At 45.3% G+C, this 27,560-nt stretch overlaps 1 non-coding gene and 1 pseudogene across 1 annotated transcript; one reads left to right on the top strand and one right to left on the bottom strand.

Annotated features, from left to right (window-relative positions):
• Positions 1 to 9,508: 9,508 nt before the first annotated feature.
• Positions 9,509 to 10,629, bottom strand: LOC102423238 (annotated as a pseudogene).
• A 15,683-nt stretch (positions 10,630 to 26,312) lies between these two features.
• Positions 26,313 to 26,416, top strand: LOC111824667. The gene has a single exon (XR_002827759.1). It is a non-coding gene; the product is annotated as a U6 spliceosomal RNA (small nuclear RNA).
• Positions 26,417 to 27,560: the final 1,144 nt, after the last annotated feature.

Here is a 27,560-nt window from a genome sequence, read left to right as displayed (position 1 = left end):
CCAAATGACATGGAGAGTTGGGAGCTCATCAGTCAAACCAGCTGGTGAGTCTCATTGGCTAGGATTTCTTGTAAAGTGTGTGTGTGTGTGTGTGTGTGTGTATGTCCTTAAAGGGCTGAATAACCCAGGTGAATAAGCCAGTCAGCTCTAAACAGATTCAAGATTCTGTATCTTTAGAAGCCCCGATCCTTTACGTCCCTCACAAAGCAGCAGGTCATGGAGGTTCCCCTGGGACCCCTGCAAGTGTTTGCCTTGTGCTTCCAGGCCCCGCGGCCACTTCTTGTCAGCAACCACAGGGCAGCACAACGCCCCGTTGGATTAGGGACAGCAGAATCCAGGCGGGTGAAAGGGGAGGTGTGTGAGCAGGGCTGCCTGCTCCAGGAGCCCGAGCCCTGGTTCCGCCCTTGGCCTGGGCCAGCTGTCACAGCGTAGTCCTGCGTAGTCCTTCTGGTCCAGTCAGGCTGAGCCCGCTGGCCCTGCTTTGCCTGAGCCTTGACTATAGCATGTCAACGGAGCCAAAGTTAGCAGCCAAGGCTGATTTAAAGGGACCATTTAGACTGATTCTCACTTGTGACATGAAATACAAAATGATTGTGTGTTCTGAGAAAGGCTTGGGGAATAGAAGTTTGTGATTTGACAGAGTGTAGTTAACACATCATCCACACAAAACCCAAAGAAGGACTCCGCGGCACGGCGGTGATTACTCCCAGGAAGCGCACTGTAATTGTATCGTCCCGTCCAAATGCACTGGGACAAGTGTTTATGTGTCTGGACGAAAGTCAAGGCAGATTAAGAAGTGCTTCTGCCAGAGGGAGCTCCCCGACCAGCATGAGGAGGCAAGAGGTGAGGGAAACTAGAACGAGCTGTACAATAGAAGATACAATAGAACACGGTGCGCAATTAGGAATCACATCGCAGAAGGATGTATAACAACACGGGAAATGTCCATGATATAATGTGGAGAGCAGAATATAAAAACTGAAGGAAAATTGTAATCTCAGGACCCTCAAATGTTTTTTGCTTTTTTTTTCTTTGTATTTGTATTTCTAAAATGTCTCTCTGAACCTGAGTTACTGGTATAAGGAGAAAATCCCTGGCATTATTTGAAAAAAAACAACACTGAAGGTCAGAAGGACCTTTTTCAAGCTGAGATTTCTTTCTTTTTTTAAATATATTTCATTGATTTTTTACAGAGAGGAAGGGAGAGGGATAGAGAGTTAGAAACATTGATGAGAGAGAAACATCGATCAGCTGCCTCCTGCACCCCGCTACTGGGGATGTGCCCACAACCAAGGTACATGCCCTTGACCAGAATCGAACCTGGGACCCTTCAGCCCGCAGGCCAACACTCTATCCACTGAGCAAAACCGGTTACGGCTGAGATTTCTTTTTGATTATTCCTACCCTTCCCTCCCCACTCCCTGGCACTGAGTCTTCCCAGGAATGTTGCTAAGTCAGAAAGTCCTTTCCCCCTTTCTGCCCCTGCTAATAGGTGGAGCCACCAGAGGCAGAAAGTCCCATGGTCTACTCCCATATCACACACACACACACACACACACACACACACACACACACACGCGCGCGCACGCGCACTCACAGTAAAGAGACAGTCATTTCAATGGGAACTTGAAAAGTAAATTATTTAACTTAGTGATGTTCGATAAAAACTGGTTATTAAATATAATAAGTTACAACAAAAGCAACACCACAATGACTAGCCATCTGTTTTGAATGTTGTAAAGATTTCTGGAAGGAAGTTGAGCCAAATTATCTCTAACAACTCCTCTGAGTGCAAATTCCGTGAAATAAATAGTGAGCTGTCATAAAAGGAAGTAGAGGGAAATGAGAAAACACTCTTTTAAATGGTTGGGATGTGACATATACTTTCTCCAGCGTATACTCTGTGATTTCTGGCACCAGTGCCAGCCTGGGATTGGTACACTGGCCCTTTTTCATGTTCCAAAAATTCACCCTGTTTTTCTCCTTAGAAAAAACCTGGTCATCTCCATGCTTCCGTCTCTCTCTCTCTCTCTCTCTCTCTCTCTCTCTCTCTCTCTCTCTCTCTCTTCCTCTCAGTTCTGAGGCAGCCCCCCTCCCATGTGCCAGCCTACACAGCCTGAATTGTGATGTGGAGCTTCTGCTTAACCACCAGAGCCTCAAAGGCCAGCATCCAGCATCCTCCCTGAACAGGCTCAGCATCGCTCTTCCTTCCTCTGCCCTCCTCCCTCTGGCAGCTCTGGGAGCACAGGGCAATGGCAAAGGAAGCAAGCACAGGGCTCTGGCAGGGGAAGCACTTCACACGCTAATATGTGTATATTTTAGGCCAATATGTTCATGTATAGGATATGTGGGTTTTAGGAGTTACTTATCAGATTTAAAATAGGTTGAATTTTCCTGGCATGTTTGTGGGAAAGGAAGGACAAAGAGGGAACTGATAGTGGCTGACAGCTGAGAGGCACGTCTTACCTCAGCTCATTCTTCTCCATTTTATAGGGGGAGGACCATGACTCTCAAATATCGTGCCCGGGATTACTCAGGCCATACGAGGCAAAGCAGGGGTTAGAGTCAGATTTGTCCATCTCTTATGGTTTACTTGTCCTATTAAAATTATAAGATTTTAAAAAATGTTTCGAGTGTCACATCACTTGAAGAGACAGCAATGAGTGGATACTAAGGTCAGGCTTGTATCACAACAAGATTTCAGTTTAAATTCCACGTTACATGTAATTAAATTGTATAATTCAGAATATAACCATGCTGCTGTATTAGCAAGATAGACACACTTCGTGATGCTTACAACTGAACACAAAAGAGCCATTTAATTTAAACAAGATAATTCAAATATTTACTTTGCCTAAAGCTCATAAAATGCCATTTTATTAAATCATGTTTTCATTTATGTAAGATGATTGTCATATCAGAGCTATTTTATTGTTACAGAAGTTAGAACAGCATAGAGTATTATTATTAAATTAAGACACATAATGAAAAATACTTTTTAGAATACGATACACTTGACTATATGAATCTTTCAATCATTTCATAAATACCAATGGAGCCTCCACTAAGTTCTAGGCTCCCAGGAGGCAGCAGCTTTCCTTCCCTGAGCAAGAGAAGGGAGATGGAAACTGTCAGAAGCTAAATAATGACCCCACCACCACCACCACCACAAAGAGATCAGGCCCTAATCCCCAAAACCAGTAAATGTCACCTTTCACGGAGAGAGGGTCTCTGGAGATGTGATTAAGTTAAGGGTCTTGACATGGAAGATTATTCTTCTCAAAGGGAAGCAGAGGGAGATTTTTGACACAGTCTCATTGAGGAGAAAGTGAGGGAAGATGGAGCAGAGAAATGTTGGCCTTGAGGGTGAAGTGGAGCAGCCCTTGCCGCGATACCCAGAGAGAGGCCCAGGTGGCCTTGTTCTCGGTTTCCACATGACGTAAAGGGAAACTTTCACAATGTCCAGAGCCCTTGATGTCCAGCAAATGAAGAAGGAGCATGTCCTCAAATTCCTTGCAGCAGGAACCCACCTAGGTGGCACCGACCCTGACTTCCAAATAGAATAGTGTATCTACAAAAGGAAAAGTGATGGCATCTACATCGGAAATCTGTAAAGAACCTGGGACGAGCTTCTGCTGGCAGCTCACGCCATGGAAAAGCCCGCTGGGATCAGTGCCATACGTCCAGGAGCACCAGCCAGCGAGCTGTGCTGAAGTTTGCTGCTGCCACTGGAGCCACTGCCCATTGCCGGACACTTCACTCCTAGAACCTTCACTAAGCAGCCCCGGGGAGCCTTCTGGGAGCCGAGACTTCTGGTGGTTCCTGATCCCAGGGCTGACCATCAGCCTCTCACAGAGAGGACCTCCCACAGGTCTATGGTCAACCTGTCCACCATCACCCTGCTCTGTGTAACACACTCTTCCTGTGTGCCCTGGGACATCGCCAGCCCTTGGGAAAACAAGGGGGCTCTGATGTGGCGGGTGCTGCCCTGGGGAGTTCTGAATGGTACCATCTTCCATGGACGCCCATGGGAGGTCATACCTGAACTCTGCTTCTATGGAGATCCTGACGAGATTGGAAAAGAAGAGCAGGCTACAGCTGGGTGGCCCTAGACAAGCTGAAAACGCTGTGACCAGGAGGAGTTTCAGGGAGAATAGACTGCCCCAGCTCCTGAGTTCATGCTGCTCAGCCTGTGTGCAGGGTGCCCTCCGGGCCTATCCTGCAGCTCCCTGCTGAAGACTGGAGCACTCAGCTGCCACTGAGCACTGGACTGCAGCCCCACTGCTCAGGCCACTGAGAGGGTAGGGACAACCACTGAGTGGTCCTAAGGTGTCCTTCCACAAACTCTTACCAGAATGGAAATAAGATGGATGGAAAATAAACAGTTTCTAGAAGTTAAAAAAAAGAGAGAGAAGTGGTGCAGCCACAAGCAGCCAAGGAATGCCAATAAGCACCAGAAGGTGGAAGAGGCAAGAACAGGTTCTCTAGCGCCTCCAGAGGGGGTGTGGCCCTGCTGACGGACAGCTTGACTTTGGCCCAGTGATGCTGATTTTGGACTCCTGGCCTGCATAGCTGTGAGAGAACAAACTTCTATTGTTTGAAGTCACCAAGTGGGTGGTAATTTGTTTCAGCAGCAATGACAAGCTTTTTTTTAAACTATAGTCCGGCCCTCCAACGGTCTGAGGGACAGTGAACTGGCCCCCTGTTTAAAAAGTTTGAGGACCCCTGATCTAGAGCCTCCAGAGGGGGTGTGGCCCTGCTGACGGACACCTTGACTTTGGCCCAGTGATGCTGATTTGGACTCCTGGCCTGCATAGCTGTGAGAGAACAAACTTCTATTGTTTGAAGTCACCAAGTGGGTGGTAATTTGTTTCAGCAGCAATGACAAGCTAATACTTACATACATGTACACTTAAACATGATTACATGCGTGGTGATGGCTAAAACTGGGAGACATGATTAATGGTGACTGGAGGGGTCACCGCAGAGGACACAGCCCAGGCAGACCTGTCTGCAAGTGAGCACCTCAACAAGGACCTGTGAGCCTGGAGCAGGAGCAGAGAGAGACCGCCAGCCGGCACTCAGTGGCTCGCAGGTAGGCAGGGCAGCATGGGTATGGGGAACAAATGAAAAGCCAGAGAGAATGAAGCAAGACTGACCAGGGCCAAGGGTTATGAGGTGTTGTCAGAGGGACTGGCTGGAGCCACTTCGTGTGAGGTTTGTCAGTCAGAGTAAGGCACGTGGATTTCAGCAGGGACTAGTGCGATCTGCTTTACATTATGTAGAGATCTTCATGTAAAGGCTGGATTATAAGGCTCAGGGGAAACGAGGAAAAGCAGCGAGAAGACCTTTGTAGGACTGCAGTGGCTCAGAGCAGAGATGCTGCCGGCTGACACCAATGCTCCATCTTGTTCCAGAGACCAGCTCCTGCCCTGGGCTCCCCAATTTCAGCAGCATGGCCCCTGTCCCCCAGAGCCTTATGGCAATAAGGTGAGTGATCCTCTCCACTTTGCCCTCTCCCAAACCCTCTGCACCCCCTGCCAACACGAAAGGTCAGGTGGCCTCTGATTCCATGACATCACACCCCCCGTCTTTCTAGTGTCACTGTCGCACTTCTGCTGCCCCTCCTTGTGTTTAGCCTGGATGGATAGATTAGAGCATCTGGTTGTACTCTGGGTCTTATGCTTATTAGCTGGGTGACCCTGGGCAACTTACTTAACTTCTCTGTTCCTAGCGTCATTATCTGTAAAATGGTGAAAACAGTAGTCTTCTCTCATAGTAGTGTGATAATAGATGCAAAGTGCTTAAGACAGTGAATGCCATTATAAATCTTATCTGAATCATCTTCTTCATCACCTCCTCCTCCTCCTCCTCATTATTTTAACTGGTCCCAGCTCGTCCTACACAGCATTATGGGATTAATCTTCCTCAAGTGCTGCTTGGATCAGATCACTCTCTTCAAACTCCTTGAGTAACTGCAGGATGCCTCTCAGATGAAGTGTGAACTCCACAGCCTGGCTTTCATCCCTCATATTTTTCCAGGCTTCCCATCTCCCTAAGTATTTCTTACACCACAGCCAATGGTGACCCTCATCCCTTCTGAACAGGCGCTGGACGTGCTTCGTCACCTCCAGTCCCTCTCAGCGTCCCTGGCCTGCCCCTGCCTCCCCCAGAGCTGCCTCCAGGGCACATTCTCTGGGGCCCACAGCCGAGCTTTCCAGTCTTTGAAAGCTTCAAATGTTTCTCGGCACTTCCCTTGGAGCCCTTACCCTTCTCTCCCCTGAATAATCTCACTTATTAACGTATCTATATTGGGGTGAGCGACCTTTCCTTTTCCCTGTTTGCTTTTAACAGAAAAGACCTGGCTCAACACAGTTTAACGCGAGGCCGTGCACCGGGCCTGGCGCCATGTCTTCCTCCACAGCAGGGGCATCTCCTGGTGGCCCTGTAAAGGCAGCAGGGCCTGGGGGGTGGGCAGTGGGCGTCACTGTCCCTAAGAGGCAAGGCCCAGAGCAGGCAAATTGGAAACATACTCCTTTCCCCACGTAGGTTTCTAGGACTGGCTGTGTGGTCCCTGAGGAAAATCTGTACTTGTCTTGTTAGTAGCATCTTTATAGATGACCAGTAAGGTGGTCAGCCCACCCACAGCTTTCCTTGGGCCACAGTCAGGAGTCCTCAGCCCAACCCGGCTTGCAGCTATGATGACAGAGCAGGAAACATGATTGCAGAGCTCCAGCGCACAGGAGAAACCGTTTAGAAAGGCAGGCCGTTTTCTGGTGTGGCTGTGGGGTCCCTGCATGAAGATCTGGGGAGGAAGCTAGAGGGTGTGTGACTAGAGGGAAGAAATTTAAGACCAGAGCTTAGGGGTATATGAGGGAACAACCTTCTCGTGGAGGCCCAAGTCTGGAAGGTGTGGGAGAAGGAAATGATCACTGAGAATTCCAACTCTAATCCTTCCTGCACACTTGGAAGCACTCTGAGGAGATGGCGTGGGGCAGTCCTGTGTCTTGCCTCACCCACTCTCCCACCCCATGCACAGGCACCGTTTCATGGAGGAAGGGGGATTCTACTCCAAGATCAGAAAGAAATATCGGGATGCATATTTTGGTCCCCTTTCCCACCCTCTCTTCATTCTTCCCAAAGGAGGAAGAAGTGACCTGGTTGATAAGTCCAGGGAGGACGCTAGTCCTGGCATACATCCTACATAGCAATGGGAGGGGTGCTTGGCCTTAAAAGTGGGAGCAGGCTCATCCCTCTCTTGCTCTCATGGCCCATCTGTGCTCAGGCAGATGGTCCTGTGAGTGCCCAGGCTCCATGGTGTGGAGTTGGCAGGGGGGTCACAAGCCAGACAGGCCTGCTCTTGGGAAGCCCAGCCAGGTGTCTCCCTTCTTGGTTCCTTCTCCTCCGTCTGTGACTCAGTGGGGAGGTCAGGCCAGACTTCCCTGGGGGCCTCATGACTTTAATTCTGGGGGAGGGAGGGAGAAGGCACATGCAGTAGTCCCCCTTTACTCATGGTGGATACGCTCCGAGACCCCCGTGGATGCCTGAAACCTCAGATAGTACTGAACTTTCACCCTTTCACATAAAGAAAGCACTTTACAGCTACACTTTGGCGTCTGAATTGTCAGCATCACTACTCTTGCGTCTTACGCTTTGGAGCCATTTTAAAGTAAAATAAGGGTTAAACACAAGCATTGAGATACTAAGTGGGGAGCACATACAGCATGGGTGTGCTGGACAAAGGGATGACTCATGTCAGGCCAGGGCAGAGCATGAAGGCGAAGTTCATCACGCTACTCAGAACAGTGCACAGTTTAAAATTTTTGAGTTGTTAATTTCAGAAATTTTCCATTTCATATGTTTGAACCGAGATTGATGGCAGGTAGCTGAAACCCTGGAAAGCAAAACCACGGGTAAGGGGGACTATTTATATCCTCCATAAGTGAGTGCAGTGCGGGTCCTCCGTGGTCTTCCCTCTGCTGGGTCTAGCTCGTGCATGAACACACACATGCAGCTGAGTATCTGCTAAGCTGTTGTTCAGAAAGGAATCCATGAAGAAATAAAGACCCAGTGAGATTAACATCCCAGATCTCCCCCAAGTCACCGGGTCCCCCCTGCTGTGCCTCATAGGTATACAGTCGTCACCAGATGCCAGCTCTTGCCCAGGGATTAAGAAGCAGGTAAGTTAAATTGATGATCTGAGATCCCACCTTGGGGCATTAACTTCAGTCAATTATTGAAGTTACTGCTAGTTTTGAAATAGTGTTTGCTTTAAATCTCCAATAATGTAAATCTCACAGGCAGGCAGAGTCCCTCAGCAGCCATTCCAACTCCGTGAGAAACCGGGAAAGCTGCTGAGAAGTTAACGGGTGGTGAAGATCCGGGCCTAGTTTCACTAACACAACAATCACCTTTAATATCCAGAGAGGAGGTGAAGAACTTGGTTTTATTTCATTCATGTTGTAGAAAGAGGCCACTGATTTGGGTTTCAAATTACAGTGAAATAGTTCAATTATGCAAATCATAAATGAGATTATATGATGTTGTTATGAATAAAATACACGCACCAATCTAAGCAGGCATTTCTCCCTTGCTAATTCTCATACCATATTTGTTTGTATTTAATATACCATTAAGACCTAATCTCCTAAAATGTGTTCATTCAACCAATATTTACTACCGTGTACTGTGGTCTGCGTTGGCTCTGGGAACCCGAGGAGCTTCCAGCCCACTGAGTGAGATCAGATCCGCTCACAAAGAAACGCAATTACAATCCAGCCGTAAGGGCCATCAGAGGGTGGATTGGCTTGCTACAGCTTCAGAAACAAAGTACCAGAAATCAGGTGACTTAAAACAACTGACATTTATGTCCTTACAATTCTGGAAGCTAGAAGTCCAAAGTCAAGGTGGCCACACTCTCTCTGAAGACTCTAAGGGAGGAGCCTTCCTCTTCTCTTCCACGTTTCGCTTGGTCGCCAGCCCTCCTCAGCACTCCTTAGCTTGTCTGTGCGTCACGGCAACCTCTGCCTTTATCACCACACGGTGCTCTCCCTGTGTGCTGCTGTGTGCAGGCAGCCTTCCTGGCATGAGGACACCAGTGTTATTGGGTTAGGGCCCCCCTACGCCAGTGGGACCTTATCTGAACTGACTTGATCTGCAATGACTCTATTTCCAAATAAGATCATACCTGAGGCCTGCGAGTTAGTACCTCAGTGTATCTTTATTAACAGGTGCATGCAGGTTGTTGAATTTTTTGAAAAAAATCAAGCTGTAAACTTTATTAAAAATTAAAAATGGGGTTCTTAAGAATCTCAACTTGAGCAGATATGAAACCATTTAAAACCCTTTAAAGGTGTATTGAGAAAAGCCAGGCTTTAAAAACAAACAAAAATACATTTGCCATTACCAAAAAGAGATGTCTAAAAAGAATAAAATGATGAAAAATAGTAAAAAAACAAAAACCAAAAAACCTGCTGCATAGAGAATGCAGATAGTTCTAGTTATCTGGTCAACGGGCAAAAAGCAAGCACTTAACGTCTTCAGCTCTAACCTTTGGTTCATGTCTTGTTGATGGAATTTCATATTCATGTCTGCGTGTGGGATGACTAAGCTGGGTGATGACAGAGATGGTAAGCCGGCATTTACTCAGCCTGCCTTGCTGAGCCTTGAGAGCCAACGAATTCTCAGCTGGTGGATCTGCTGCTTTAGTCTCTTTGCCGCCATGTGGTTTAGGGTTTCCTGGGCGTCTGTGTCAGTCAGTAACTGAGGTTGCGGTGGCGGGATCGACGTTGAGGTGGCTGCTGATCTTGGGTCTCATGGCCTTGATTTTCCTTATCTTCTTCATTGCTGTCCTCTCTAGGCTGTCCTTGGCGAGGAATCAGGGTCTATAGCCCCCATACGTATTCTGTCTCACTGGTCTACCTTGCTCCCCTGCCCCCTGGTTGTCAGCACCCTCTGCCCCTCCTCCCTGCACAGGTGGGCTGCAAGACTGTGGGCCCAGAGGGTCTCCCACTGCAGTAAGGTGGGAATCGCAGCCTGCGGCAAGGTCAGGGTTGTTGGGCCTGGCTTTCGGGAGCTCTCTGATCTCTCATGCTTCTCCCCACTCACTATTCTGGTGATTCTGCTGGTAATTGCGTGGAGAGCCCTGCGAGGTGTATAATGTCTATGATGGCTACAGCCTGCTGCACATTTCCTGCCTTGCCTTGAACTCCACCAGGGCCTATGGCATTGGCTGCCTCCGCACCTATTTCTCCTTTAACATCAAACTCTCCATCTCCCACGGCAAAGGTGCCTCCTGGGGTCACCCATCTTTATAGCTGTCTGGTGTGCAAATACATCTTCCTTGGTGTCATTCCTGTTAATGTAACCACATCCGTTCCTTACATTGAATCATTTCACTGTTCCCCAAACCTCCATCGTGATGACCTTCTTGTTCCTGCTGGCAGGCACCACTGATGAGAGGCCGCCGGGACCATCCCTCCCTGTGCTGCTGCCCATGGTGCTGGGCTTGGTGTCTGGTGGCTGCTGGGTCTCCAGGCTGCTCCCTGGGTGTGATGGTAACTGGGCTGGCTGCCAGAGCTCCCTGGGGGCCACTAGAAACTTAAAATCTGAGTTGAAAGTGCATTTCATAGAACCTGGCTAGTTTTATAAAACAAAGCAAAACCTTTGGAGAAAAGTGTAACGTTCTCCCAAATTCAAAATGTGTACAAAAATATGAATCTCTGACTTTAATATTTGGAATGTTTCCCCCCCAGCAACTAGCTATAAAACTTCCATGGTGGGAACTGAGAACTGTTCTTGCCAGCATATTTTAACATTTTATTTTAAAATGCTGAACTCCTCCCCAGCAACATGTAGCCTTAAATCAGTTCAAACTCCAAACCCCCCATATGGGATGTGGAGCAAACTGTATCTGAAACCTACTCCAAGATAGAGCATACACAAGAAACCCTTGAGTAATCCACATTCTCATTCTCAAGATGGTCTCTTACAAAATGTAGGCCCAGACATAACAAGCTCATTTTTCTAATCCAAATTCTAATTCAAGTCCAAGAAGTGTATTCGTTTGCATGAAATATTCTTTTGAAGAAGTACCTCCCAGGTGAAGAATTTTAAATATTCTTCTCTCAACAGTGGAGGTAGACAAATGACTTTGGCTGGTGCAGGGTTACATTTCTCACAGGCAGGATATTCCAAATGGTTTCTTATTCTATGGGATCAATAAACAGCCACACTCTTATGCATAAAGCTGTCTCAACCTCACCAAGGCTAACACAGACCATTTCTTGAGCTTTCCCCAAGGTGGAGCCTTAAAAAATACTGACATCTCTGAAATGTGTACAGTAACAAAAGCAAGAAAAAGATGAAGATGAGAGAGACGAACTCACCTGCAGACTTGTTCTCAAGGCGTTGAGTGCAGCTCAGGCCTCCTTCTTGTGCAGAAGAGACACAGACCAAAATTAACTCTGTCAGCAAGAACAAGGCCGGGGGCGGGGCGGGGGGGGCCCGCAATCAGGGGAAAAGGAGACATATGGAATACTTTAAACAATAATAATAATAATAATAATAATAATAATAATAAAGGAATAAGCCCAGATTTCTGTCACAGTCATCTTCACCCCAGACGGTTCCTAGAAGAAAAACAGCCAGTGTGCAATCACTGTTAGTTACAAAACCCTCGAAGGACCTTAAACCTGCGGAAGAACATTTCAATGCTGTAATCTCCATGTATACACTTCCTTAGGCCTGAGGTTCGGGTGGCTGCGCTCCCAGTCCATGCAGCCCTCTGCCAGTGCCTGTCCATGAGTTCTGACTATGGGCTCCACAGCCCATTCACCCCTGAGGACCAGGGTACCCATGGCCTCACATGTTTCTCTTTATACCATTTCCTTCTGGAAGCAGAATCATGAGAAAAGTTGCCTATCTACTTCCTGGAAGGTTTTATGGAAACACGTGCTCTTTTCAAAAATAGGATGACATTTTCTAAGAAGCTTTAGTGAAAAGGTAGGATCAGAACCAATCTGTCATCCTCTTTCATTGGCATCTTCTAGCTCCTTCCCTATATCACTGTGACTGAAAACACATTGGTCTTAAGTCCAGGAAGTTAGGCCTCCTATTGGGTTTGCTTCCCCCAAACCCTTCCAGCAAATCATAGAGAAGTGCAGTTGAGAAGGTCAGCTTGGGCTTCTGCAAATACAGCCATTTTGGCAACCATGTTTGTCCAATTATTCAACCATGGAAGAACCTTCTATCGGTATTGTTATTGAATAGATGAATGCTCAGTGAAAACAGGCAAATATAAAACTCAGTGGAAAACCATAGTTAAGAATGCAGAAGACCAGCAGGGACAATTAAACACATCCACAAGACAGTATCCTTGGAGCTCTCTAACCAAATGGGAAAAGAGAATTATAAATACAGTAATAGCATCCAATAGTAGATATTTATTGAGAGTCTACAGTGTGCCAAGCAATATTCTAGATTCTGTAGGTAGAGAAGGACATGGTTCTTAAAGAAAGACTTTGACTCTGACCTTGAGGACCGCAGGAATAAATGGAGATGCAAAAAGGTGAATGCTTTTTACAACACAACGAGGGAGTTTCTACAGCACAGATGAGAAGGAAATCATCTGAGAGCAGAGAGAGGCACCTAATCTTTTTGCAAAAAGAGAGCAATGAGAGACAGTTCGTCAGAGGATATTTGTCAATTAGGAATTTTAAAGGCAGCCTAGCCAGACAGACCAGTGGTGTATGCAACACATCCAGCTCCTTCAGCAGGCATTCAGTGTCACAAGCATGTCAAGCTGACATGGGTTTGAACCAAGCTGACAGGCTGCCTGTCCCTCACAAAGAGCCTGGGTCAGTCTCCATTTTTTAATCTGAAAAATGGTACAGTAATATCTATCTCATAAAATTACTATAAATAAAACCCCATAACACATACCTAATGCTCAGCACATTCTAGGCTTTCAGTGCAATTTCTATTAGTTTTTCTGTTTTGTGCTTTGGTTCTTAAACTGAATAATGACCCATATTTAAGAGTGTCCCAATGGAGAGAAGACTGTTATGAGTTTTTTCCCCCTCGTCTTTGCATTTGAAAAGAGAAAAAGAGGATATGGTGCAGCTCCCCAAGGTGGCTCTTTAGTGAGAGAACTTGCTGGTTCTCCCTCTGAGCCCGGGAGACTTTGAGGGATATTTGAAGAGTCATCCCATTTCAGCATGCCTGCTTGGTTTACAGACAGCCCGCTTGCATAATCAATACTGGCTCAGGGTAGCCGGTGGTATGCCAGCCCACCCTGCACATCAGGACTGCCTATCGATTCTCAGCTCTGTGACAGCTCTGCTGGCGAAAGTCAGGGTTCCTACTCTGTGCTCTAGAGAGGCAGATTTGGGGAGCTTTAGCTGACCCTTGGGAGGCAGCTGGGGGCCTGACTGTTCTCACAAGTAACTCACAGACTGGAACCATCAGTGAGCTGAGCAAGCACCTAAGGGTGACCAAGAAATGAGCTGCTGGGGACAGAGCTGTCCAGGCCAGTTAGTGGAGCAGGAGAGGGGTTCTGCTCTGGAGTCCACAGCATCAGAAAGCAGCATTGATTAAACACCACATACCAGGGTTGCCAGACTTAGCAAACAAAATGCCCGATGTTCAGTTAAATGTGAGCTTCATATAAACAATGGATTTTTTTTTTTTTACTATATGTTTCAAATATTGAATAGGCCACAATTATACTAAAAAAATTGCCTTGCCTATTGTTTATCTGAAATTCAAATTAGCCTGGGTGTCCTGTATTTAGATTTCAAATATTTCGTGGGACATACTTATACTGAAAAAGCATCTTTTGTTTGTCTGAACTTCAAATTTAATGGGGACTCCTGTATTTTATATCTGGCAAGGCTTCCACATACACATACATATGCATGAAGGAAACAGGCACAGTTCTGTCTGCTACAGCCCTGCCACCCAAAGCAGAGAATCGCCTTCAGAAAAAGTCAGAACTTCTCAGCCTGGACTTCCACAATCTGCCCCTCTTTCTCAGCCCTTTACCTGCTCTTTCCCAACACAGTCACCCCATCATAGCCTGGGAAATCCTCTTCCTGACCCCCAAATATGTCTAATATCCTACTGTCCCTCACAGGGACATAGACTTGAAACGCTCTCACTGCTCCTATTCACGGACCCACATCTCATCTAAGCATCCAGACACACTTGCCTGTCACCCCTCCTCTACATACTATATAATAATAGCCTAATATGCAAATTGTTCCCTCCACCAGGAGTTCGACCAGGAGTTCGACCAGGGTGCAGGGCCGGCTGGCCCCACCCTGGCCAGCAGTGGTGGCAGGCAGCCAGGGGAAGGGAGGCCCCTGCCGGCTAAGGATCCTACCCGTGCATGAATTTTATGCATGAATTTTGTGCACTGGGCCTCTAGAATTCTCTATTACCCTTCCCAAGGCCTCCCGGTAGTTCTGAGGGGACCCCTTCCTGCTTAGAGCTCAGGGAGTGTCTGCTTTCTCTCTGACTCACTTGGCCTTGGGCTGCCTTGCTTGGTAATTTTCACATGCTTCTTTGGCAAGCATGAATAGAGGACCATAACTTACAGGGAAAGAAATGACTCAATTTCTTATTCCTTTGTATCTGTTCTGAGCCCCCACCTGCCTGGCTGGTGACTAAAATAATCCCAGTTGTTGTGTGGACCCCCACCATGTGTCCACGTGACTCCTAGGCTGTAGCATGTGGCATTGGGGAACAGTGGGGGGCAAAGGGTGGGGCAGGGAGCAGGTGCTAACCACACAGTCTTCAAGTCTGAAACCACACCCCGGCACGTGCACATGCCATCTCCCAAATCACATGGGATGCAGACAAATGTGTCAACACTACTTTGCCTGTGCGAGCTCGCTCCAAAGTCAGGTCTTTATGAAGCCTTTTCTGATTCCAGAAGCAAGGAGCCAAAGCCCTCACAGCGCCGGCAGACCTTCCTGACAGCATTCCTCCCTTCTTCCCGGCTGCCTCACACGCCGTGCACACCCCCTCTGCGTGGTTTCTGCCTTTGTGGTTCTCTCTGCCTGGGATGCTCCCTAACAGCTCACTCTGTCCCCATTCAGGTCCTTGTTGCAAGTGAAGTCTGCCCTGACTGACGTATTTATAATTATAGTTTCATTCCCAGCAACTTCCGTCCCCAGTCCGGTTCTCCTTTTCTCCTTTGTACTTATCCAGTAACATACATACATACTGTTTACCAGCTTTTCTCATTTGCTGTTCATCAGCCCCCACACGGGAACATAAACTCCACAGAGCGGGAGTTATTCAGTCTGTTTTGTTTCACTGCTGTAGCCCTCCTGCCCAAGACATGATAGTCAACAAATATTTGTTGAGTGAGTAGATAATAATTTTTTCTTGTGTATTTTCACAAAACACTATAAAAATCTGTAACTCCATCTAGTTTCTTTTCTCATGTCCACCGATCTCCCCTCAGCCCCACCCCCAGGGACGATGTTTATAAAGAATGAACAAGCGAGGGAATGGAAGCAAAAGAAGTGTGTCCCAGTCCTTAATTCATAATAGGCACTTGGTAAATACAAGCGATCGAATGAAAGGGGGAAATTCTGAAAACACATACACAAACACCTCAGAGAGGATCAAGCAGGTCATCCCGGACCTTTGTAGAGCGGGAAGATGGTCAGGGAGTGGCAATCCTTCACTAGAGGTGGGGACCACCTGACCCCCCAGTGCCCTTGCCCAGTGGGCCACACGCAAGCCCCAGCCAGAGCGGTTGGGTGCAGCCTCTGGCGGTGGAGCAGAGTAGAGTTAACTGGCCCCTGTGGTGATGGAACCCAGACATTGGCCTCATTAGCACCAGTTGCAACCAAGCAGTCACATACAGACTCCACAAAACAGAGAGATCACAGGGTGGCTGGGCCCGACGCATGAATAAACCAACACACCTGTAAATAATGAAATGTTTCCATGAGGCACAGCGTTAGCAAGACTTCTGAGGAGAGCATTGAGGGGAAAAGGAAGGGCATCTGCTTTTTCTCCTCTGGGCCAGGGAAGGCGGTGCCGCCTCTGTGTGTGTACAGGTAGGCAGTGGGTCTCCTCAATTCGAACACACCAGCAATTTGCAACTCAGGATTTGCTGCTGTTGCTACTATTCTCGTAATTTTTAAAAAGAACTTTTACATTCTATTTTTCAATTACAGTTTAAATTCAATAGTACTGTGTACTAGTTTCAGGTGTACAGCATAGTGGTTAGGCAATCATATACTTTACAAGTGTCCCTCCCTATATTTCCATTACCCACCTGACACCACATGTAGCTATTATAATATTGTTGACTATATTCCCTATGCTGTACTTTACACCCCCATGATTATTCTGTAACTTCCAATTCGTACTTCTTATTCCCTTCACCTTTCTTACCTAGTCCCCCATGTCCCCTTCCCTCTGGTAACCATCAGTCTGTTCTCTGTGTCTATGAGTCTGTTTCAATTTTGTTTATCTTGTTCTTTAGATTTCACATATTAGTGAAATCATATGGGATTTGTCTTTTTCTGACTTATTTCACTTACTAGAAGCCCAATGCACGAAATTTGTGCAAGGGGCTCAGCCCTTGCAGCCCCAGCTTCATCTGGAAGGTTGTCCAGAAGGATGTCTGGAAGAGCATCCAGAAGGTTGTTTGGCTGTCCAGTCTAATTAGCATATTACACTTTTATTATTATAGATAATACCCTCTAGGTCCATCCATGCTGTCACAAATGGTAAGATTTCATGGCCAAGTAATAATATCCATCATGTATATGCACCATGGCTTTTTTACACACTTGTCTATTGGTGGGCACTTGGGTTGCTTTTATGTCTTGGCTATTGTAAATAATGCTGCAATGAACTATTTTTCTTTTGACTTTTGTTGTTGTTGTTAATCCTCACCTGAGGATATTTGTCCATTGAATTTTAGAGAGAGTGGAAGGTAGGGGCAGAGACAGAGAGAGAGAAACATCAATGTGAGAGAGACATATTGATTGGTTGCCTCCCGCAGGCGCCTGGACTAGGGCTGGGGATCGAACCTGCAACCTAGGTAGGTGCCTGTAACCAGAATTGAACCTGGGACCATTCAGTCCGAGGGCTGGCGCTCTATCCACTGAGCCAAACCAGCTAGGGCTTCTTCTGACTTTTAAAAGAAATTTCTTTTCTGTTTAAAGAGAAACTAATTGCAAACACCTTGACTACAGTGAAGCTTAGTTTTCTCCAAGTTTACCCTTTGTCAATGAATAAGAAAGGCCCATACCCTACTTTTTAAAATGGTGAACCAACCCTTCCTCAAATCTTAGCCTTCTGAAAAATTGTAACTTCCGAAGGTAGCTGCAATGAAAAGAGAATCATCTAGCAAATGAAGGGGAGACTTTGGACTCATTCAGAGAGAAGGGCAATGCTTTTCACTACCCAGTCCTTTCCCTAAAATGCTGTTTAGAGAACATTGCCACCGCCCTGAGTGTGACTGCTCTAGGTAGTTTTCTCAGTACCGCCCGCCCCCCCCCCCGCCCCCATGCAGAGATTCAGGCAAGGATACAGTGCAGCTACTTTATTTGGGAAGTAAAACCCTGGAAGAGGGCATGGGAGGGAAGGGGAAGAGAGACAGGGAAGACAGGAAGCATGAGATACAATGGTGCTGCCTTGGACACTGCTTCTCCGTAAGCTGCCAGAACAGGCTGTGTCCCCTTGGCCCCATGGGCTTCTGCAGGAGGTTTTCCAGGAGAAAATGCACCTCAAGGTGAAGACAACGAATCCTCAGGTAACTTGTCCAGGTTCACTTCCAGGGAAGCAAGACCTGCCCTCCTGGGTGTTATCTGTTCCCTCAGGAGCCACTCAGGAAACAAGGTCCCATGCCCATCGCTGAGGCATTCGTTGTATCCAAATTCTGGACTGGAGAGCAACTGGGAAGAGGCTGTGAGGCTCAGGGCTCAACTTAGAGTCCAGGCAGTTCCAGAACTTGGCAAAGGCAACAAAGCTGGTGGTGGTGGTTGGGGAGATGGGCAGCATCTCCAGAAATAAGGTGGTCATGAAGGGAATATTAGGAGGCCTCCAATGTTTGCGTCTAATACAATAGGGATCTCAAGGAGTTCTTCCTATTTCCAAACTTAGTATAAAGTTGCTTTACAGAACACCTTTCAAAATCCATTTGTCATGCCTTTGGGTAGTTTGTTTGCTTAAAATCCAAACCAGGTCAGAGCTTCACCTGGAACAATACTGCCGGACTGCCTCTTCCCCTCTTTGGCCACACACTGTTTCACTCTTTAGGTGTCATGTTCCCAGATTCCTCTTGCTTTGGCCCCAGTGGCAGCTTTCTTCTCCCCCCAACCCCAACCCACCCCCGCCCCTACGCCTTCCCTCAGCAGAGGACTGGAGTTCTCTGAGGCCTTGGGTTTCAAGATTGTGACTTTGAATGATACACAAGCCTCAAGAAAGCTTGCCCAACCTCTCCAAGTAGCAATTGCAATTAACGCTGGGAAGACCCAAAGGGAAATGGACTTCAGGTGAGATCAGAGACAAAGAGAGCAGGACTCAGTGGTGGCCCAGCCAGGTTACAGTTTGTCTTTCCTAGTCCCAGCCCCCACATTCTTCAGGGCTCGTGCACCACACTTTTCACTTGCAGAGACTGGCAGGCGAAGTCAGGTCCAGAGCATTGGCACAGCCTCTCTGCCAGGGGCTGGGGAGGTAATTCAGTGACATGTTAAGACAATGATGTCTACAGCTTCCACCGAACATTAGATGTAAGGCAGAGGAGGTGGTTTAGGATCCATTTAGCAATTTCTTTCAAAAAGATGGTAGGACGTGCATGTTTTTCCAGATAGAATATGCATTTTCATACTATTTTATACAGATCATTCATTACTTTAGACTAGATAACAGGTAAGAGGTGTGTGTGTGTGTGTGTGTGTGTGTGCGCGCGCACGCGCATGTACACATTTACTAGGGATTTGAGGTCAAAGAATAAGCTAGGAATAAAATCTGAAAAAACTCTTCACCCTAGCCTATGACAGCACAAAGCAAATCAATGCACTGGCTATTTCGGAGGCAGCATATGAATAGGAATCTGCCATCACCCTTCCTGCCCTTTAACTGTCTTGCTACAAGACCCATTGTAATGCTTTTTTTATTTTAGAAGTACTTCAAAATTAATTTGTTTTCTCTGCATCTTGTCCTATTTTTAGCTAAGTGCTAAGTCTTCATTCAAAAATAAAGAATCACACAAGATGCATGCAACTGCCTTTTATACTTAAGGATGAAAAACTGGTCATGAAGGAGGTTAATATTGTTATTCCAGAGAGATAACCCTGGTTGCTATGGCGAGGAATCTTCTGTCAATCACCCCAATGAAGTTGGCTCCTCTTGCAAGAACAGCCTCTATTAAGGCTGCAGTTTGAATATATTTGACTCAAATGTTTAACTTAGTGAACAAGTCTGTCTTTTATTAATTGGGATATTGTGGACTTTAAATATGGTGCTTATTAAATACAGCTGAATGAAATCCCATGCCTGCAAAATGGGCAAATTTAACCACCAGGATAGATACTCTTTAATCTTTAAAAAAGTATGGGAGGATTTGGGCAAGAATAGAGCTAACCATGACCAGCAAAGGAAAAGATCTAAAGATACAATACAATATGTGATGAGATTGGATTATAAATGGAAGAGTTTTTTTGGTGGATTAGTTAATTGATTGATTTTTTAATTCAATGATTTTGATCTGTGGCATTCACAGCTTAATGATCTGCCATTCCTCTTGAAATTTATTCAGGCAATAATCCACAAGAAATTGGTTGTTTTCAGCAGTTTATGACTTGTTATTTAACATTTAACAGAATGGCTATTTATTTTGGAAACAACCAATTGTGAGAGGTTTATTGCTATTGTAAACCATAATCAACTGCTTATATCATTACCAGTTTTGCAAGAAATAAAATGGGCAGCTGCAAGGGGAAATTGTTGAGTAGCTTTACACATTTGCATGTGTGATTGTATAGGGGAGCAACTTCACCTTGCAGTCCGCCTGCAGTTACAGCTACTATACACTTGCCTTCAGTATGAAATACTCAGTGTTCTGTCTAAAATCGGATCCAAATAAGATAATGCTCCAGAAAGTCTCTGCAATTTTTTTCTCAATTACTTACATGGAAAATGCAGATACGATTTGGATGAGCTGGACAATGTTGTAGATTACATTTTGTTTATCACAGTATCATACCAGGAATAAAATTTCACTGCTTTCAGAAAAACCCAAGTGTTTGAGTAATTTATTCCACCAAACTCTCAGAAAGCTCCTTCTGCCACCAGCATCTCTGCTTTAGCACTTGCAGCTCCGATGTAAGATTCACTGCAGTGGTCTAAGACCAGGACAGTGATTAGATCTCTGAGCAGCCATTCAGCCTGGAGCCCCAGTAAGCATGTGCGGCCATGGACCATGATTTATAGAGGACACCTCATGCATCAAAGCCATATAGATTCTCTTGGGCAACTTTGGTCTGAGTCATTTGGAATTTCTGGTGGGAATGAGAGACCTGGTGCTGACAGGGGCATGAAGGGGAAGGACAAGGAATCACACTCCCTAGCAAATGAGTATTCTGGGTCCTGGAGCAATGAAACTAACTCTGTGGCAGTGTGCAAATCATCACATGTCTCTGAACCTCAGTTCTCACTTTAAAAAATAGAGATGATAATAATAGCATCTTTCCTACTATAAAAAGGTTATACTGAGAAGCAAAAGAGTGGTATAATTAATCCAAAAATAGATTATGAAAGGATTAAGATAAAGTACAATGTTTTAATTACATTTTATTATTAGTTATTATGCATGTCTATTAGTAGACTAAATCAAAGAGCTACAAAAATTCTGTTCTAGATTCCAAGATGTCTGTGGGGTAGGTAGAACTTACATTCATCCATTCCTGGTGCCAAACTAGATTTACAGTTAAATTATAGAGCAATCTGAATAACCAACTAAAGGACAACTGAACAGAAATATTATAACCAAGAATTTACAGGAAGAGCCACATAAGGAATGGTAAGAAGGACAGAGATGCAGAAAGAGCTGGCCCCTGCACCCATGTGTGGTGGTTAAAAATCTGGAGGGATATATCGGCTGTAAAAGTATCCCTGAGAAGTTTGAGGTCTTAAGCCCATGACAGAATCCCCAACCCAAAGCACCACAGCCTGGAAGAGGAGCTCGCATAGCATCTGACAGTGAAAATCAGCAGGGATTCTGTCCACCTGAAAGAGGAAGAAGTCTACTAGAAACTGCCCTACCAAACTCATACCTATGGAAGGGTCTGTGGGTTGTGGCCAGCTTGAGCCCACTCTATAGTCTTCAAAATACCCTGGAGGAAGACCAGACAACCTCAAAGGGTGGCAAAGTAGCAAAAGGTAAAGAAGGACCTCAGGGTGGACCTTTTATTAATCTGCCACCACCTCAGAGCTGGAGGAAGCCAACACTTGTCAGTAGCTTGGCCCCTTCCACACACAACTAAGCCCATCAGAGCCAGCCACACACAGTGAATAGCATGGTAGCTCCAGACAGATAGCCCAAGTCCACACAGTGTCTGACATTGGCCTGCACCAGAACCCCACCAAAGTGGACCCAGAATCAATGCAACCAGAGGTGGGCTTCAGACCATACCAGAGTTCCACCCAACTAGCCATACAAGCAGCATAACCAAAGAGGGATTCTGGCAGGACCAGACCCTGCTGGGAACAACTCCATCTCAGGAAGTAGCTGCTGCACAGCAACTCAAACACTGTGATCGAGGTCTATCCTTATAGGCAGACAACCTGAGAACCCCATCCATGAATGTGCCAACATCATTTAAAACTCAACTACAGAGAATCCAAGATGGCAGCAGGGTGGCTAGAAGCTATATTCACTTTCAGGACCAAACTGGAATTACAACTAAATTATAGAACAATCATCCTGAATAGCCAACTAAATATTAGTTGAAGAGAAGTCTTACAACCAAGGATTTACAGAAGCCACCTTGAAACTGGTAAGAAGGGTTGGGATGTGAAAAGTGCTTGGCTCCACTCCCATGGGCAGCAGCTGAAGCTCAAGAGGGATTTTTCAGCTGTGGGGATCCCCCTGAGAAGTATGGGTCTCAACCCAATGTTGGGCTCCCCAGCTCAGAGCACCAGAACCAGGAAGTGGCACCCACATAACATCTGGCTTTGCAGGGCTTCTGTCTATCAGGGAGAGACACAGGCACCCTCTTTAGGGCCAATGCACAAAATTTTGTTCATAGCTACTCAGCCTGGCTTTTGGCAGAGTGTGGGCAGAGAGGACTAGAGCCATGTGAGGAGAATCTGGGGTTTGTGAGAATAGAGCCGAAGAGACAGACAGCAGAATCCCTGTACTGAGTCCCTCTTCTGTACTGCAGATACTGTCTTTCTTGGTTGCAGCACTCCCCTTTGTCTGGCATCAGTCTGGGGAAAAGCAATAGCCCCATACTCTAGACTTTCTCTAGCCCCACCCTGCTGAGCATACACCTGCTGAGGAGTCAGATGCTTGGCCAGGGTGTAGATTTCTGGGTAGACTCAGGGGGTGTCAGTGACTGAATTGTGTGGCTTTGAGGCAGGGGCCATTCTCCCAACTTCCAATTAACCTGACTAGAGCTTCTTCCCACAGGAGATCTGCTAGAACCACCCTTCAAGCTTCCAGGAGACCCACATTTCTGGCTTGTGGGCTCTACTTACCTGACTTCTAGTGGCTCAACCCTGCCAAGGTTGAGGTAAAATCCAGGACTAACTGAATTGTGTGGCTCTGGGGCAGTGCGCCCCTCCCCATCTTCCCCAAAGTCTGACTAGCACCTCCTCCTCACAGGACATCTGCTAGCCTTATCATCCTAACTCCCCACCCTGCTGAGCTCTGCCTCTGCCCTGGCAGAATCTGGGACAGACTGAGTTGTGTGACTCAATGACAGGGGCCATTTTTCCCTCCCACCCCCAACCAAGTAGAGCCTTTCCTTCACAGGGACAAATTGTGGTCTGCTTGAGCCTGATAAACTCTGCTGGCCTCACCATGATGACTCCCTGAGAACCAGCTCTAACACAAAGGTGTTCGAACACACAGCAGGTGGCAGGTATAACTGAGGACATTTGTTAAGTGGTCTCAGACCCAGGACTGGCACTGAATTAGAACGTATATCAATCTGGTAAAATCCACTAGCCCCTACCTGGTAACTCACTGAGAATCTACTTCATGCAACTCCTGTATTGCCAGAGGCTCTTTCAGTGACTGAGCCTAACAGGTAGCTGGCAGGAGGAGGCAGATGGAGGTGGTTCTTGAGGTGATTTGGGACTTTTTCTGACCTTCCCATAGGCCTATCTCTAGTTAAAGCCCACCTTAGTGTGTAGCTTGTTCCTTCGCGTGAGTGCCCAGGCACAGCAGAGTCAACCACAAATTGTGGATTGCTTACAGCTCCAACAGATTGCTCAGGGCCAGTCATAGGCAGTATCTGATATTGGCCTGCACCCAAGTCCATCCCAAGAGGCCCAGAACAAATACATCCGGTAGCCAGCTTCAGAAAACACAAGAGTAGGATCCAATAAACTTTACAAGTGGAATTCCACTTCATCTGGTCAGCACCTACATAGCAGCTCACACACTGGTTGGGTTTGATCCCCAGAGTCATCCAAGCTGAGGGTTGATCACATGCACAAGCAGGCCAATAGCAAACAAGACTCAATTAAAACAGTATGGGTATTGGTCTACATAAAACACACAGGGGACATTCCTGGAGCATCCACCTCAGGTAATCAAGAGACTGCATCACTGGACTTCACAGGACACCTACTACATAAGGCCATCCCACCAACACTGGGAGTCTTAGCAGATCTATATAATACATAGAAATAAACACAAGGAGGCAGACAAAATGAGGAGACAAAGGCCCCAAATAAAAGAACAGGAGAAATCTCCAGGTAAAAAACTAAATGAAATGGAAGTAAGCAATTTATCAGATATAGAGTTCAAAGTAATGGTTACAAGGATGATCAAGAGTGCCAGTGGTCTTGATCCAGCATCTAGAAGGGTTCAGGAATCTGGAGAAGGCACTGTGCATACATTAATCAAGAGTCCAGAGATGAAACATAATTTTGAAAGGCATTTGGGGGGCCAGAGGAGCTTGGCTAAAGAAACCAAGTTCCCCTTGTCTCAGGACCCCTTGCTATTTATTAACACAATTTGTCCTAAGGCAAGGTAGGTATACACATCAAAGGGTAGGGTTAGTTATACAGAATCCATTGTCAGATTGGGGGAAATTGCCTATGGCTGTTCAGGTGTTTGGCCAGTAGGAGGCAATAACATGTAGATTGAGATGCCCTTATCTGTCTGGCAGCAAGCAATCATTTAATGCATCCTTTTCAGGTTTGGGGAAATGCCATCAGCCATTTCCAGATGATTCAGCCCTACTGACATGCTGGAACTGGCTTCCGGCACAGGAGCATGAAAAATGACAACAATAAAAAAGAACCAGTCAGAAATGAAGAATACAATATCTACAATGAAGATTACACTAGAAAGAATAAACAGTAGGCTGGATGAAGCAGAGGCTCTAATCAGTGATTTGGAATACATGGTAGAAAAAACACCCAATCAGAGCAGCAAAAAGAAAAACGAATTTTTAAAAATGAGGAGAGTTTAGGGGACCTTTGGGACAACATGAAGCATAACAACATCTGCAATCATAGGAGTACCAGAAGGAGAAGAGAAAGAGCAATGAATTGAATAAATAATGACCCAAAGCTTCCCTAACCTCATGAAAGCATAACAACATCTGCATCATAGGAGAGGAGTACAAGAAGGAGAATAAAAAGAACAAATGGATTGAGAACTTATTTGAATAAATAATGATGCAAAGCTTTCCTTACCTGGTGAAGAAAAAAGACATACAAGTCCAGGAAGCTCAGAGAGTGTCAAACAAGATGAACCCACAGAGGTCCACACCAAAACACATCATAATTAAAATGGGAAAGGTTACACAAAAAGAGATAATCTTAAAAGCAGCAAGGGATCTCCCATGAGACTGTCAATTGATTTCACAATAGAAACATTTTAGGCCAGAAGGGATTGGCATGAAATATTCAAAGTAATGAAAAGCAAGGAACTAAAACCAAGATTACTTTACCCAGCTAGACTATCATTTAAAATTGAAAAAAAATAAGAAAGAATTTCCAAGACTAGAAAAAACTAAAGGAGTTTGTTACCACCAAGCCAGCGTTACAAGAAATGTTCAAGGGCCTTCTTGAAGACGATGATGATGCAGAAGAATAAGGAGAAGGAGAAGGAAGAGGAGGGGACAGGGAGGAAGAGGAGGAATAGAGGCACATAATTAAAGAATAAAATGGCAATAAGTACATACCTTAGAACAAAAGATACTCACGGACTAAAAGTAAAAGGATGGAGAAAGATATTTCATGCAAATGAATAGGAAAAAAAAGAGCTAGGGTACCAATACTTGTATCTGAAAAAAATAGGCTTTAAATCAAAGGCTACAGTAAGAGACAAAGAAGGACACTACTAAAAATAAAGGAAGTAATCCAACAAGAGGATACAACCCTTGTAATCATTTATGCACCCAACATAGGTGCACCTAAATATGTAAAGGCAAATATTGATAAAATAAAGGAAGAGACTGACAATAATACAGTCACAGTAGATTATAAAACCCCATTGGCATCAATGGATAGATATTCCAGTCAGAAAGTCTACAAGGAAATGTTAGCCTTAAATGACACACTATATCAGGTGGATTTAACTGATATCTTTAGAGCATTTCACCCCAAAGCAGCCAAATATACATTATTCAAGTGCACATGGAACATTCTCTAAGATAGAGCACATGCTAGGACACAAAACAGATCTCAATAAATATAAGATTGAAATCATTTCAAGACCTTCTCTAATTATAATGGTATGAGACTGGAAATCAATTAAGAGGGGAAAAAACTGAAAAACACACAAAGACATGGAGGCTAAATAATATGTTGCTAAACAAATAAAATTAGAACACTACAACCCAAAATCTATGGGACATGGTGAAAGCAGTCCTATGAGGGAAATTCATTGCATTATAGGCTATCTCCAGAAATGGGGGGTGGGATGGGGGGGACCTCAAATAAATAATCTACCCTGGTTTCACCAAACATTCAAAGAAGAACTAACGCCTATTGTTCTCAAGCTATTCCAAAAAATTTAAGAGGGGGGAAAACTCCACAACTCATTTTGTGAAGCCAGCATTATCCTAATTCCAAAACCAGATAAAACACTACAAGTACTCACTTCAGCAGCATACTAAAAATTGGAACAATACAGAGAAGATTAGCATGGCCCCTGCACAAGGATGACATGCAAATTTGTGAAACGTTCCATATTTAAAAAAAAAACTACAAAAAATAAAATTATAGGCCAATATTCCTGATGAACATAGATGCTAAAATCCTCAACAAAATATTAGCAAAACAAATCCAGTAATACATTTAAAAGATCATGCCAGGCTAGTGTTGCTCAGTGGTTGAGTGCCCACCTATAAAATATGAGGTCACAGTTTAATTTCCAATCTGGGCACATGGCCAGGTTGCAGGCTTGATCCCAAGTAGGGGGTGTGCAGGAGGTAGCCAATCGATGATTCTCTCTCATCATTGATGTTTTTATCTCTCTCTCCCTCGCCCTTCTTCTTTAAAATCAATAAAAATGTATTTTAAAGAAAAAGATCATACACCAGGATCAGTGGGATTTATTCCAGCAATGCAAGTGTGGTTTAATATCTGCAAAAACAATAAATGTGATATAAGCAAAATGAAGGATAAAAATAACAGGATTATATCAATAGATGCAGAAAAAGCATTTGATAAAATCCATTTATGTTAAAAACTCTCACCGAAATGGGAATAGAGAGTATACCTCAACATAATAAAAGCCATATTTGACAAACCTACAGCCAACATCATACTTAATGGCAAAACTGCAAATGTTTTATTTAGGATCAGGAACAAGACAGGCACTGGAGGCTAAGACCAACAGGTCATAATGATGCAAGAAGTCCTTCAGAAGGCTGATGGACCTTGGGCTTTTAGCAAGGGCTAAAGGCTATGCACCGATTGTTCTGTTGAAACAATGGTGGCCGAAGGCAATTCCCCTAACCTGATAACCTTTTACTGTTTACCAAACTTTACCTTTGATATGTCTGTTTGCTTTGCTAAAGGGCAAATGTATGTTCTAGTAAATAAAAGCAAAGGGGACGGAAAAGTCAGAGAGCTTCTCCACTAGAGGGAAGTGGTCTGCCTGGTTCCCCATGCCTTCAAAATTTATAATTCTTGTCTAGTATATTTGTTTATGTCTCAGCTCCTTCTCTAGATTCTTGAACCCTCGCTGCAAAAGACAGTGGCAGACAGGGATATCTGCTTTACCACTCTTATTCAACATAGTACTGGAAGTCTTAGCCACAGTAATCAGAAAAGAAGAATAAATAAAAAGGCATCCAAATTGGAAAGGAAGAAGTAAAAATGTCATTATTTGCAGA

This window comes from Myotis lucifugus, unplaced genomic scaffold, assembly GCF_000147115.1.
Source record: "Myotis lucifugus unplaced genomic scaffold, Myoluc2.0 scaffold_7, whole genome shotgun sequence".
In the NCBI taxonomy this organism is placed as follows: domain Eukaryota; kingdom Metazoa; phylum Chordata; class Mammalia; order Chiroptera; family Vespertilionidae; genus Myotis; species Myotis lucifugus.
This window is presented reverse-complemented; position numbering and strand designations above follow the sequence as displayed.